General features: G+C 49.8%; 1 long non-coding RNA gene across 1 annotated transcript; it reads left to right on the forward strand.

Moving 5' to 3' along the window:
• The first annotated feature begins 6,085 nt into the window (after positions 1–6,085).
• LOC150008007 (uncharacterized) lies at positions 6,086–9,279 on the forward strand. The gene is made up of 3 exons (XR_016511866.1): positions 6,086–6,515; positions 8,834–8,959; positions 9,114–9,279. It is a non-coding gene; the product is annotated as an uncharacterized LOC150008007 (long non-coding RNA).
• Positions 9,280–14,347: the final 5,068 nt, after the last annotated feature.

Genomic DNA, 14,347 nt, shown 5'->3' on the forward strand with positions numbered 1-14,347 from the left:
TTTACTTGATGAATATTTACTTAATATTTATTCTCAATCCCCCACTCGAGCCTGTACCCCATCCCCTGTACCCACATCATTTATCAAAGAGGGGATTGGGAAGTTTGGTGGAATGAATCAAGGTTATTCAGGGTCCAAGAGGGAGAGGTTAACTTAATGAGCCCATTTGCTAGGACAGTTAACTTCTTAACGCCCCAAACCAGAGAGATACCCACAGCCCTGTACCCCGGCTTGGAAAAGACTGGAGGGTCCATGGAATAAACAACGGTCTCTCCAGGAGCTCCCTTCTCCCACTGGGGTGGAGAGGTGCGCTCAGGACAGTGAAGAGTGTGCATTTCCCGTGAACTGATTGATGAATTTTTAAATACTGAGTGGTTCCATCTAGCTGTGGCTGAGTAGACCTTGATCTTTCTAAGTTCTGTCGGTGCGTTACAGATTGATTACATGCTAGCTGTAAAAATGTAAGATAAATATTTTACCATGCTCTTAAAGCTTGGACCATTCTCAAACACACATCCACACCCACACTCGTTTTCTTCTTTAAAAATTCATCTGCTTTTATTCTCCCAGAAGTACTCCAGGGACGCCAGGCTTCGCGGGCACTTGAGGGCTGAATTTAGCCTGAAAGCCCTGGTGCCCTAGGAGGGACGTGGCATGGAGCCGATAGTCCGCCTCTGAAAGGGCTCCCTGACATGTCACCCTGTGCCTGGGAGAACTGGCCCAGCGTGTGCACGCAGGTGTGTGTGCTGTACCCACTTGAAACATGCTCATTCCAGCTTTTAAATGTAATGATTTTAGTCTGTGAGAACGATGGCACATGTCCACCCTGGGCCAGCAAAATGCCAAATACCATTCTGGTCCCAAATGACACACAGGAAGAGACTTTTCAGGGCTCTGCCCACCGGTCTAGTGCAGGACTGTCTTCACCCGTCGTATTTAGGATAATGAGTGGGATTCATAACAAGAAGCAAACAGCGTTCTATGTTCCAACTCACTCCTGGGTGGGTTGGGCTCCTTTTGTGGCTTTGAAAGCCCCAGTCCTAGGCCTTCCCATCTGACTCAACAGCAAGAAAGACGGATTTGCCAAGATGGGCAGTAGGTCTCCTTGGCACTGGGGCTTGTGGTGGCATCTCCTGGGAAATTCTGGAGCCCGAGCCATTTGGGATTTACCTTTCCGTGGATGCCAAGGCTTCTGGAAGGTGCAGCCTGATCAGCCCCTTCGCGGGTCTCAGAGCCACCCCGCTCCCCACCCCAGCAAATGTGTCTCTGTAAGTTGACTGTCCCCTGCTGCCCACAGACCGTCCTTTCCACCAGGAACCCTGTGCTTAACCAGCCCCACTTAGGTTTCTGAGTGAGCTAGAAGGATCGGGGGTTCACACGAATGGTGTAAGGAATGTCTGCAGAGTTAGTTGCCATTCGTTTTTCTGCATGAGCACACTCTTGAGCCCATTTAGTTCTTGATCTTGATCGGGGAAGAGAAGAAAATAAAGGAAGTGATGTTAGATATACCTTTCTGATGAATGCCTTATAACTGTCGAAGCTGAGCCTAAATAAATAGATGTTTACATTTTGTATGAAGGACTCACGAGTGGTGGGAGTCGGGCAAATTCTCGTCCCAAGGAGAGAGCCTTTCTAATGAGTTCTTATTCCTCCTGGTCCCCTGCACTGGCCCGGAGGCATTGTGCACTGTTTGCCACGGTACCTCGTGAGGAACCAACCGCCTCTCCTGGGGTCCCTCCAAATGTCTTTCTCTGTCTATACGCATAAGTTATCACTGAAATATTAAATAAGCCAAAGCATCGTCGTCTTTCAAATAAATGTCAAAGATGCTAACAAGTTATTTTTGTAAATCAGTAAATCCTCTGCCCGCTTACCCATTGCACACGATCCTGATCATACAGCCAAGATGGATTTTAAATACGAGTGGTTAGGACATTAGTCCAGACATTAAAAATAATCAGGAGGTTGAAGATTAGATTGTTTCTGGAGCCACTGAATTTGCAGCTGCCACAAGACTAGATAAATGGCCTCAACTAGAATTATTTTTTCAGTCTCCTAAACCCCAGGAATTATATACAGAATGGACCGGAAAGCAGGTGATCTTTCCTGTGCTTTGCAGAGACTTTTCATCCATCAGTCATTGATGTTTTCAAAGGTATTGCTGATGAAGATATGAGTAAACAACTCTCTTCATTGCCCTGGATGTTTTAAGATGGATAGGTACACCAGGAGGCGGGATGGTGTATCCAGGGAAACATGGTTTCTAGATTCTTTATGAATGGAGATGATTTTAGCCTGCAATAGGAAACTAATAACATAAAAAATAATATATAAAGGTTGAAGTCTTGCTAACTGTGTGCTCAGGGCATTAGGGCATTCTGGGTGGTTATTTCACAGTAGTCAAACATTTTCACACAAATGAAAAATAAACCATTTTAAACTACAGTATAGTGTATTCAAAGCCCCAAATCTGAACAATGGTGAGCATAACACCTAACACTGCATGTTTTCAGAGGTAATTATGCTTATTGAAATGCCTTCCATGTTTGAATCAATGTTTGCAGAATTGATCATAAACCTGAAATAAATTAACTACGTGTTTTCCTCCTTCAGTAAAAACCTCTGATGACCTCAGATATAAGCGAGTCTTTATACGAGAGATAGTCAAGGTCAACAGGTGTAGGGAATCTGCACGCAGTAAATTTGCGTTAGGGAGACACCTGTCTGGGTGTTAATGCGCTTTCTGATCACAGATACCTGGATTGGTTTCCTACAGTTGTGATTCTCAACTTTTTCGATTCATAAATGACTTGAGAGTTATACAGAGCCTCCCACCCCCAGGCTTCTTACTCTTCTTTCCCACGGTATTGCTTCCTTTACTGCTTACCATGGAATGCGATAATGGCAGCCAGGAGGTCTCCTCCGAGACCCTTTCCAATTCCCAGGTCCGTCCTACGTGACCCTGGCGAATCAGCCTTCCCAACCATTGTCAGGCCCATGTCAGGCCCCACGTGGGAGGCTGTCACAGGCTTTTCTCGCCTGTATGCTGCTTGGACCTACATCAAAGCCTCTGCCATCTGGCCCCAGCTGGCGTGTCAGCCCCCTGTGCCCTCTGCCTGCCTCACCCTCCAGCCGTTTCACCTCCTCCTTTGTGTGCAGGACGGGTGCTTCTCTGCCTGGGTCCTTCCTAGCCTTCATGACCTTGCTCGAGGACCAGTGCCTCCTTGAGATCTCTGACAGCCTGAGGGACTACCTTCCTCAGAAGCCCTAAAGGCCTTGGTCCACCATGTATTTTCTTGAGTTGAGCTGTAATTCACATATCGTACAGTCAACCTTTCAGAACGCACGATTCCGTGGTTTTCAGTCTACTCACAAGGCCCTGCCACCATCACGCTAACTAGTTCCATAACATTTCCCTCTCGCCTTGGACAGTCGTTATCATTTCTATTTTCATGTGAATGTTCTCTCTTCCCGAAAACATGGGCCATGCCAGGCAGGATACATCACCTGCAGGTGACAATCAAATGCTCAAGAAGGTATGGAGGATGGTTGATGGAGGTGACCAAGATACAGTGACAACAGGTCAAGAAACAGAGACCCAACCTCATGCAGCGGACCCCAGCCTCAGACCTAAGGGCCTCAGAGAAAAGCCACCTTGTCCTTCACCTCCCTATGCGTCCTAATGGTAGGGAAATCAAGTCGCTGAGATGCAAGTCCATATGCAGAGAGAACTTGAACTAGGAGCAAGTTCTACTGGATGCCCATGGACATCTGGCTCACCCTGCCCCCCAAACCCTAGCTCCCCTGAGGCCTCTCCTCCACTTCTATGGCCAGGTACATATTCTAATTTGGGATAAAACTGAAGCCTGTAATTCCAATAGAAAAAAAGTTATAGAATGTTTAACATCTATAATTTGGGGATTGCATACTTTAAATGTTTTTAAATAAAAGTCTATTAACCAGTTCCATTAACAAGCATTTGCTGGGCACACGACACAGTATTCGTCATTGAATAATATGCATCACCTTTTATACCACGGGAAGCGTATGCCATATACTCACGTCTCACAGTTATGATTATTTGTTTGTGGATAATAGATCTTTGGTAAAAAAAAAAAAAAAAAAAAAAGATGCCCTTGAAGTAAAACAAAATACATATTTATATGCAACTTTTCTAAAATCACATTTTTACTGGGAAACAGAAACATGGGTTATTGAATGAAATGAATGGACAAACAGTATTATCTTCCCCATTGGATGGAGCAGGAAACATGAACTGTCTTGCTCAGGGTCACACAGAAAACAAGAGTGTCAAGATGGCCTCTAAGGTTCCAACACTAATCTACTAGTATTCCTACTGTGACAGGGCAGACACTGTCTCTCCCGTGCTCACTGCTGCCAGCCCCGGGCCCAGCACCACGCGCATCACCAGGGCTGATGCCAATATCAGTGCACATGCTCCGAGCCAACTGACTGTATTTGATGAAGAGGAAAAATGACCAATAAGTGACCCATAGCTCCCTTCATGTCACAGACAAGGCTAATCTGTGATGAAGAACAGAGAATGAAATGAGTACATGGCATATACTCATACATGGAAATACAGACTGTACTCAAGTATGTTGTAGACTGTTATATATTAGTACACACTAGTTGTATCTCGTGATACATATTTTGTGTACTTTTTACCAATGGAATGATTATATTCCATAAAATGGATTGGAACTCAAAATATATTTTTTCATGGAAACAAAAATCATAAATAATATTTAGATAATAGGCCAGTCCACAAAATAATCCATAATTTGCCTGAAATAATATTAATGACAGCCGTAGGATATAAGCACCCCTAAGCATTCCTGAACCCCAGACTCCCCTAAGTTCTGGGCCCTGAGCCCGCTTCTCTGACCCTCGCCATCCAGGGCCCCTTTCTGCCTCACTCCTGGTAGATTAAATCCGTTTTAAAAAACACATGTTGCTCATCAGATTTTTTTATATTACTACTAGAAACAAGCAAAAACTTAAAAGAAATCCTTAGATTTTCTGCTTACAGAGATTTAAAATCGTTAAGTTCTCTTTTAAGGCATTTCTTGAAAACAAGCTTTTCCTTTTTCTGTAGAGCCCTCAAGAATTCCAGCTGGGATGATTTTCTGGCAGAAATTCTAGGTAACTCTACAGCTAAATTCAACTTGACTCCTTTGGGATTGAGACTGTATTTGGCTGTTGCTATCCTGAATCAAAACATGCAATGAGGTCTGCCTCGCTGGCACTGAACATCATGCTGAACAAAATATTGATTATTTCATAAAGCCTTTTTACAAGGTGCCCCTGCGCCCTCCCACATTCTGGAAGGAGACAGAGGAGATGGCAGCACGCAGAGGGCCTTCCCAGTGCCCTCTCTGAGAGAGCCGGCCAGCACGCGTACCTGTGGGCAGCATCTGTGCTTCTTATTGAAGTTTTGTCTGAGGGTTGAAACTTAATTAGGCTCTTAGGTCAGTCTGGAAGCTGCACTGGGAACCCCCGTTTCTGGGGACAATGAGAACAGATGGATTTAGAGGCCACCAAGGATCGTTCTGCACCCATTGTTCTGAGGGAAATGCCGGACGGGGGTCTCGCTGTCCCTCGCTGTGGCCTCGGATCGGCTGTGCAAGGTCAGAGCGGGGCCCTCTCACCCAGCTCTCTGCACTCTTGCTGGCCTCCTGGGTTCGCCTTACGAGGCCGTCTCCCCGAGCAGAATGAAAATGGACATTTTGCCGTGACGCCTAATCCAAGGACTGAGCCCTCCTCGGAAGCTCGGACCCACCTCGCAGGTCTGCCTCTGGCACGCAGCTTTGCGAGGATGACCCCCTGCCTCTGTCCGGCCCTGCCCTGCCCTGCCCGGCCTGTCCACCAGGGCCTCTGAAAGGAAGCCAGCTGCCACGAGCTGTCAGCTTCCCTTGCACTTCCTGTGACAAGGGGCTTCGCTGTATTTTCAGAAACTCGTTCACGGGCAGGCTTCCTGTCACTGTGGAGAGCCTATTTTTAAAATCTGTGTCATCCAAAGGAAGGGAGTGGCTCTTCTTTCTGCAAGCACCTCCATGTCATCCCTCATCAGCGGTGTGTCTGGTGCTGGGGAGACTCCCTGAGACCCCTCCCCAGCACCCTCCGCCTGCCGGGATGGAGAGGGGCCCCTCTGAGCTGCATAGGAGGTCAGGACTTTTCTCAGGGGAGCAGAATGTTTTCTTTTTCTTTTGTTTGAACAGCATCTACGTCCATTTCTGTCACCCATGGTAACCAACCGAGCTACGTTCAATTCTCTGTTTTTTATAGAAAAGTCAGTGAGTGTACAGATAAGCAGAAATTATTTGACTACAGACTCGGTTCTGATACAGTTTGCAGCTGGTGGAAATCACAGGGGTTGGGGCAAAGCAGAGCAACAGGGAGAACCCACCCTGCGTTCCCAGGCCGCAGCGGGGCAGGAGGGGCAGCCGGCAGCATGTCCTGTGGCCCAAGCCAGGGGAGCACCTGTGCACAAGGTAGGAGAAGGTCCTGCAGACCCTCAGCTTCCATCTGCTGGGGGAACTCACAGGGACCTGGTGTTTATAAGGAGATGGTGACCTGCTGCCACCCAGTTTTCTGAGTGAACACACAGATCTGTAATGTTGACAATGCAAGCAGCACCCTCGGGTGGCAGTGGCCCTCTGGGGTCCGATGGGGTTGCCACAAGCAGATGCAATTGGATGCCATGAGCCACGGGCTTGCTGAAGACGCTGTGAGAGGTGTCACATCTCCACAGGGGCCCCTGAGTAGAAACAGTGATCAGGGACCAGAGGCCTACCCCCAAAGGACACCATGACAAACACCACGCGGATTCGAGAGAAGCCCCCAGCATGAGGGGTAAAGGGAACTCTAGCGTGACCGAGGAAATCCCTGACAGACTCAGTTTACCTAGCAGTACCTAGGCTAACTTCTTAGCTGTGGCGGCTCGGAGTTGGTGATTAAGTAGCTCTCAAAAATTCGCTTTTTTACACCCCAGTTTGTGACTGTGAAATTTGTACCTAGCACAAAGGGGGACTGGGCCCCTGGCCACATGCAATGTCTACCTCAGTGGCCGGTGGGTCAAACACAGATGATATCAGCCCCCTGCCCGTCCCTTCCAACCCCGTCCGCGTTGCAGCTACACTGGTCTCTCCTCTGACACGCAGCCTCTCAGCTGCAGCCTGGGCGGAACCCCCTCTCCAGCACCATGACCCACCGTTAGCTCAAATCTCTTTAATACACCCACCCCCTCCATCCGTCCCCAGTCCCTTACTTGGCTTTTCAAATTTTCCACAGCACTTTTTGCTTCTTAACATCATGGTATACGTGTATACCATGGGAAGTTATTTTTATCCTGTTTCCCCCAATAAAACATACATCCCATAAAGAGCAGGGACTCTGTGGCTCACTACTGGCATGCAAGAGGTGCTCATTTTTTATTTTATTTTATGTTTGCGGGGAGAGAAACATCAATACGAGAGAAGCATTTATTGGTTGTCTTCATACCCAGACCAGGGATCTGTGCTGGGACTGGGGATGAACCCACAACCCAGGCATGTGCCCTGACTGGGAATCGAACCCACAGCCTTTCTGTTATAGGACGATGGTCCAACCACTAAACCACACCGGCCAGGGCAGACCTTCATTCAGCAGATGCTGAGCTTTGCAGTGGCAGGTGCACAGCCCAGCTGCCCAGGTGCCCAGGTGCCAGCCCCATGGAGGCTGCATTTGTCCTGCCATCCTGGGCTCCAGTTTGAGGCCTATCAATATGTGATTTCCCTACCGGGAAATACCAACATCCTATGCTGGTGGGAAAGATTGTACAGTTTTCTCTTTTATGGATTTTCAGCACAGTCGTCATAACTGCTGGGGCTTAATGGTGTGTCAGTGCTGCTCGTTGGAGTTCTTGAAACACACACACACACACGAAGCCAGTGGGGGAATAAAAAGATGGCCACCTCCCACTAAGGGCAGGATGAACTTCCTGCATCACCGCCAGCTCCCACTAAGTGAGCTTCGCAAAGACACTCTCGGGGTTGAGGAGCGGACTCTGCAGTTACCTCCCCAGCCATCTGTCACAGGTCTCAAGGGTGGTGACAGCCGGACCCTGTGGTTCCCCGACCTTGGCTTCCTGCTTATAACCATCTTGTGACTTTCTGACCTTCCACTTGAGAGTAAGCAAAGAAAAGCAGGATGGTAACTTGACGCCTGTCTTTAGAATCCGTTTGTCAGCAGCCCTGGTTCAGCCTGGGGAATAAAAAGAAAAGGTCAAAATTGTCGCTCAGGCAAGATTTGGGACAATCTGCTCCTAGACCAGAGGCCTTCCAGGGCAGGGACCCTGCCTCCTGACATTAGCAGAACAGATAAGGACCAGCCTGGGCCGAGGGTCTCCAGACTCCCTCCGTCTTTGTCACGCCCTCCTGCCCACCCTCCCCCTTGGCCACAGACCAGGTCCTCAGAAAAAAAGCAAGCCATCAAGTCCTTTCCCTGTTTGAAGCCCTGCTTCAGGCCCTAACCTCCTGTCCCAAGTTCCTGGGCCACCTCCTCACCCTGTCCCCACCCCTTCTCTCTGGATCAGAGTTTCCTTTTGAGGGTCCCTTCCTGTGCACAGCACTCTCCTGGTGCTAATGTCCTCCCCTCTGGTCCTCCTCTGCCCCCTGCCTGCCCCCAACTGTGAGCCCTTTCAGGGCAAGGAGAACATGGTTCACCAGAGACTCCCCAGAGCGTGGTCTGTAGCACCTTTCCAAAAAGATGTGACTCGTAAAACAATGATGAATGTGTACACTGATCCCCTTACACTTTTCTTTCATTCGAGCTGATTGAACTGCAGCGCCCAATGTCAGTACCTGAAAGAGCATCCAAAATGTAACTGAAGAAACACCGGCCCCCGAACGCCTGTGAGAATGGCCAGAACCCCCCACGCCGACAACACCGAAGGCAGGTGAGGACGGGGAGCAAAGGCACCCGCTGCAGGTGGGGTGCAGGATGGCACAGCCGCTTTACTATAGGACCCAGCAGTCATGCTCTTTGGAATTTACCCAAACAAACCGAAAATGCATGTCCACGCAAACCCTGCTCACGGGTGTCTGTAACAGCTTTATTCCTAGCTGTCAAACCTGGAAGCAGCCAAGGTGTCTGTCCTCCAGGAGGTGAGCGGGCGAGTGAACGGTGGCGCGTCCGGACAGTGGAGTATTTCTTAGCGCCGAAAGGAAATGAGCTACGAAGCCACGCAAAGACATGCAGGGAACTTACGTGCCTGTTGCCGAGTAAAAAGAAGGCGATCTGAAAAGGCGAAACCTTGGCAACCGTAGAAGGATCCACGGTTTCCAGGGGCTGGGAGGGGAGACGGACAGGCAGAGCACAGAGGGCGTTCAGGGCAGGGGCCCTGCTCTGTATGACGCTGTCGTGATGGACACAGGTCATGACACGTTGGTCCAAACCCACAGAACGGACGACACCGACAGGGAAGCCCAGTGTAAACTGTGGACTCCGGGTGATGCTGCCGTCGCTGTAGGTTTATCGTTGTAACAAGTGGGCCACCCTGGTGGGGGAGGCTGATAGTGGGGGAGCCTATATGGTGGGGGTACAGGGGGCCCACGGGAACTCTGTACTTTCTGCGCAGTTTTGCTAGGGATCAGAAACTGCTCCAAAAAATAAAGTCTATTAATTAAAAACATTAAAAGCACTGGCCGCATGTTCAAGAAAGGAATGATAGGATCAAAAGTAAATTATATACGTAGTGCAATGAGTCGTGAAACCAGCAGAAGACATTTCCCTAATGTCTCTCCCGTGAAAAGTCACAGCAGGTACAGATGTCCCGTCAGGTGGCCTGTGTCCTGACTCCGGCCCTGGGCAGCACCAGCAGGCTCTCTTTTCCATGGACCTCTCTTTTCCATGGACTAGTGCCCGCCATGAGTGCCCAGTTCCCGTCTGAGGAGCTGGGAAAATCGGTGCAGGATGTCCTGGGTTAGGGCTGTTTCAGACTCGCTATCAGTGGCTTCGTTTCCTCTGCAGAGTCAAAGCCCCTGTTAGCTTGCACACATCCAGCTGCCTGCTTTAGAAGGACTTCCGCGGATCTGAAGAGGAAGCATCTTTGAAACAAGACCGATTCTACTGCTGCAGGAGAAGGAAGTAACTAAGCCTGAGGCTTCACGTCCTTTGTGTGTGACTGTCCCCAAAACCTCAGGAAATGGGGCTTTCCTGTACCTTCACAGGTGCGCCTCCTTAGAACCGATTTTCAAGAACCTTTGTAGTTACCCAGATACACTCTCATCTACAAATGACTGGGTTTTCCTAAACCCTAGCAAGAGTAAGCCTGACTACGGATGGTTGGGGGAGGCCACCCCGCCCCCACGATGCCCTGTCCAAGTCCCTGCCTCTCAGGGGCTGCTACATACAGAGAGAAAGGATGGCCACTCAGAGCGGGCCTCAAGCAGTGGGGCTCCTGCCCTACAGGCATCTGTGTGCCTCAGTTTCCAAGTCTGTGTGTATGACTTGAAGAGAGGATAAAATGAGCCCCAGCTAATGTGGCTCAGTTGGTTGGGCATCGTCATGCAAACCAAAAGTCATGGGTTTGACTTCCAGGCAACCGATTGACATTTCTCTCACATGTTGATGTTTTTCTCTCTCTCTCTCTCTCTCTATCTCAAATAAAAAATTAAAAACTTAAAAAAATTTTCAAGAGGATAAAATGATTGTGTAGAGTAACAGAACATTTGTAATGGAGAAACTGGGCCTTCTGAAGGTGAACCATGATTCCAGAAAATTCCTCTGGGTGAACCCCTCCCTCCCCGGGGCTCTGCAGAGGAAGGATAACTTTACAAGGACAGCACTGATAGCATACATGTTCCACCCATCAGGATAAGCACTTTCTATGCATCTTTTCAGTGAATCATCATATCGATGTATGTCATGGTCTCCTGGATGTACAGGAAAACCCAAGGTCCCTGCTAAACAGCAAGCCAGGATGAACCTTAGCTCCCCCTGGTCCCCGAGCCTGTGCACTAACCCCTGCATCAGGAGGTGGGGTTTGGGTCCCCTAAAAAAGGGTGGGTTAGTCTGCTTGGGTCCCCCTGGCTGGTTTGGCTCAGTGGATTGAGCGTCGGCCTGCGAGCTAAGTGTCGCTGGTTCGATCTTCCAGTCAGGGCATATCAGAGAAGGAAAACTCTGACTCCAAAAAACCTCCGCTGCCTTGCGGCATACCTCTTCAGGGGAAAGGCTAAGGGAGTAAACCCCGACAGAAAATCCGGAGCCAGAGTCCCCAAGGCGGTTTGACGTTGTAGTCAACACCGGCAACTCCTGCGGCGCACCTGAAGCCAAGCTGTATTGACTCCGTCTTTCCCTTGGACCCTTCAGCTGCGAAGAGAGGGTGGGTCTGCTGCATGGGCAACAGCAGACCCTCCATCTCACCCCGCCCAGGCTCTGTAGCTTCAGCTTCACTGGAGAGGACACTCCAGCGTCATCACAAGATGTCGATTCAACACGGGAGGAGACACTGTCACTCCCGAGTCGGACTGCACAGCCATTCTCGGCGGTGCAGATAGACTCTTAAGAAGCTACACCATCGTCTCTCGAGACGGACGGCTGCCGACGACGAGTCTGCTTGGGCTGCTGTGACAAGATGCCCCAGGCTGAGTGGCCTGAACAGACGCTTATTTTCTCACAGTTCTGCAGGCCATGCGTCTGAGATCGAAGTGCCTCTGGGGTTGGCTTCTGGGGAGGCCTCTTGTCCTGGCTTGTAGGCGACCACTTTCTTACTGTGTCCCCACATGGCCTCTTGTGCATGTGGGTGGAGAGAGAGAGAGAGAGAGAGAGAGAGATAACATTCTTTGGTATATCTTCCTCTTCGAAGGCCGCCAGTCCTACAGGGCTAAGGCTCCACTGTTAGGACCTCATTTAACCTTAAAGGTCCAGTCTCCACATACGGTCGTATTGGGGATTAAGGCTTTAACACAGGGATTTGGGGAACACACTCAATCCATAGCACAAACCCCTGCAGTGTTTGGGAGCCTGCTTGGAAGCTACCACTTGGGGGCCGGTGAAGTGTACAAGTCTGTGTGTCTGCTTCCGGGTGGAGTCAGACTCTCTGGCTTATCAATAAGGGAAAAGCTGATTTTCTAATCAGGATTCAGATTTTGCTGGGGCAGCCTTCTTTGTGCTTCCGGTTTCCAGAAAAACATGCGTTTACAAGCGGAAAAGTCCTGTGCATTGAGAAGCCTGGACAAACATCAAGATGGTTAGATTCGAGCAGCTCCGAATTCAAGTGCTGATTCAGTTTCCTGTAAATTTCCTGACTTTAGGTAAGTCACGCGATCTTTCAGAGTGTCACTTTTTCCATTTTCAAGTGGCACTGCCCTCACCTACCTCCCAGGGTTGGTGTGACAGAGGCGTCTGTATAAGACCGCTTGTATCATGTGCGGGACCCATAATGAGAACTCAGCAAACATTAGTCACGTTGCAATTGTCTGTTGCACCAGCGGCCCCTGATTTGAAGGCTGAAAGGAAACCTTCTTCTGATTGGCCATGCGCTGCAAGCGCTGGCCAGCCCCTCTCCTTAGCGTCACCAAGGCATTGCTATCAATGCAACACCTGCCCATTTGGTGAGCCTTTGGTTGTCAACATTTGATTAAGCTAGAGCCACATTTGTCCCCCAGGACCTTTGGGTGTCGGGAGAGAGGCAGTGTCCCCTGGGAGCTGGTCTCTCTGTGGTCCTGAGCTGGCCAGGCTGGCCTGAGGGACAGCAACGTCCCCAGGGCACAAGCAGAAGGTCTGAGCTGAACAACTGGTCGTGTCACTGCCTTGAGTGGCTTGAAACCGGTCATTCCATTCTGGTCTTCTGCTCGTCAGCTATAAAATGGCACTGAGGCCCTTGGTTCCCACTGGGGCGGGGGCGTGCATGTGGCTTAAGACATTGTCCTCTGCCCCCTGCGTCTGAGAGCTGGCTGGGGAGCTGGTTGACCATCCAAGTGCAGCTTCTCTGCCTTCTCACCTCCCAGGTCAGCCTCCAGTGACAAGCAGGGACTGGAGTAGGCCAGCAGGCAAGGGGGGACACTGCCATGGTGGGTGTGGTGCTGTCTAGTGACAAGGTATGCAACGGACCCACCAACCTCAGACGGACTCCAAGCTCCACTTCTTACTGAGTACACCTGGGCGAGCTCCTCTGTGTCTACGGGCCTCCATTGCTTTCCGTCTGTAAAGTGGACACCATCCCACATCCTCTGCAATAGCGCGTGAGGTATAGAAATGGTCCATGCAGAGCACGTGGCTAATACAGTAACTCTTAAGCAGTAGTTACTATTATGTCTGCCATTGTGACTTACAGTTCTTTGGGAGGTAGGCCGCCCGATGTGAAGAAAATTAACACCCAGTCCCTGGAAATGCCCTGGTATTTCAGGCTGGAGACGAGGACAAGGGCTGAGCACCCCAGAAGTGCTGCTTCTCTGAGCTGGCCTCTCCTAGCACGTGCTGACGGGGTCCTCTCCAACAGCATCCCCTTCCTGAACTTCCTGGTCTCAGACACGGAACACACAGCATGTTGGCTGGATGGGGCTTTCCCTTTGGCCATTAGTTCCCCTCGGTAGGATGGGACTTTCCAGCACCACCTCCCTTTGCTGATTCCTCCACCAGAAAAGAGACGTGGAGAAGAGCGTTTCTCTTCCACAGTCCCTCCTGACCTCCACTGGACTCCTACCAATTTAAAAGATACTAAAGGAACCCCTGAGACCTTGAGACTAGGTTACCAGCTATGTTGGAAGCCACCCACACCGTGACAACCAGAAACCACTTGTCTGGTGGCCATTTCTTGCTCCTGGATGGAGGGGGAAAGAAAAACAAAGCAAGTATGAGGCATAGTAGAGAAACCTTGCTCAAAAATTATGTCACTAATTCCTGGCTGGTGTGGCTCAGTGGATTGAGCGTCGGCCTGCGAACCAAGTGTCGCTGGTTCGATTCCCAGTCAGGGCACATGACTAGATTGCATGTCAGGTCCCCCGTTGGGGGCGCAAGTGAGAGGCAACCACACAGTGATGTTTCTCTCCCTCTTTCTCCTTTCCTCTCTCTCTAAAAATAAATAAATAAACAAACAAATAAATAAATTATTTTAAAAAAATTATGTCATTAGAGCATCCATCTGGATGGTGCACTCTGATTGGCTTAGCCTAGATTGGCGAGCCAATCACTGGCAAGCAGCAGGGGTTACCATGATTGGTTAAGGCTTATTGGAATCCTCCCCTGGGACTGGATTCTGTTAAGAAGGAGGAAGGGAGCGTGGCTGTTGGGCAGGTGATTGACAGTGTCCACTGCCCAATCATGGATGTTGCCTTAAAGTTGA

The sequence above is a fragment of the Furipterus horrens genome, unplaced genomic scaffold (assembly GCF_987537825.1).
Source record: "Furipterus horrens unplaced genomic scaffold, mFurHor1.1.pri manual_scaffold_6, whole genome shotgun sequence".
Lineage (NCBI taxonomy): Eukaryota > Metazoa > Chordata > Mammalia > Chiroptera > Furipteridae > Furipterus > Furipterus horrens.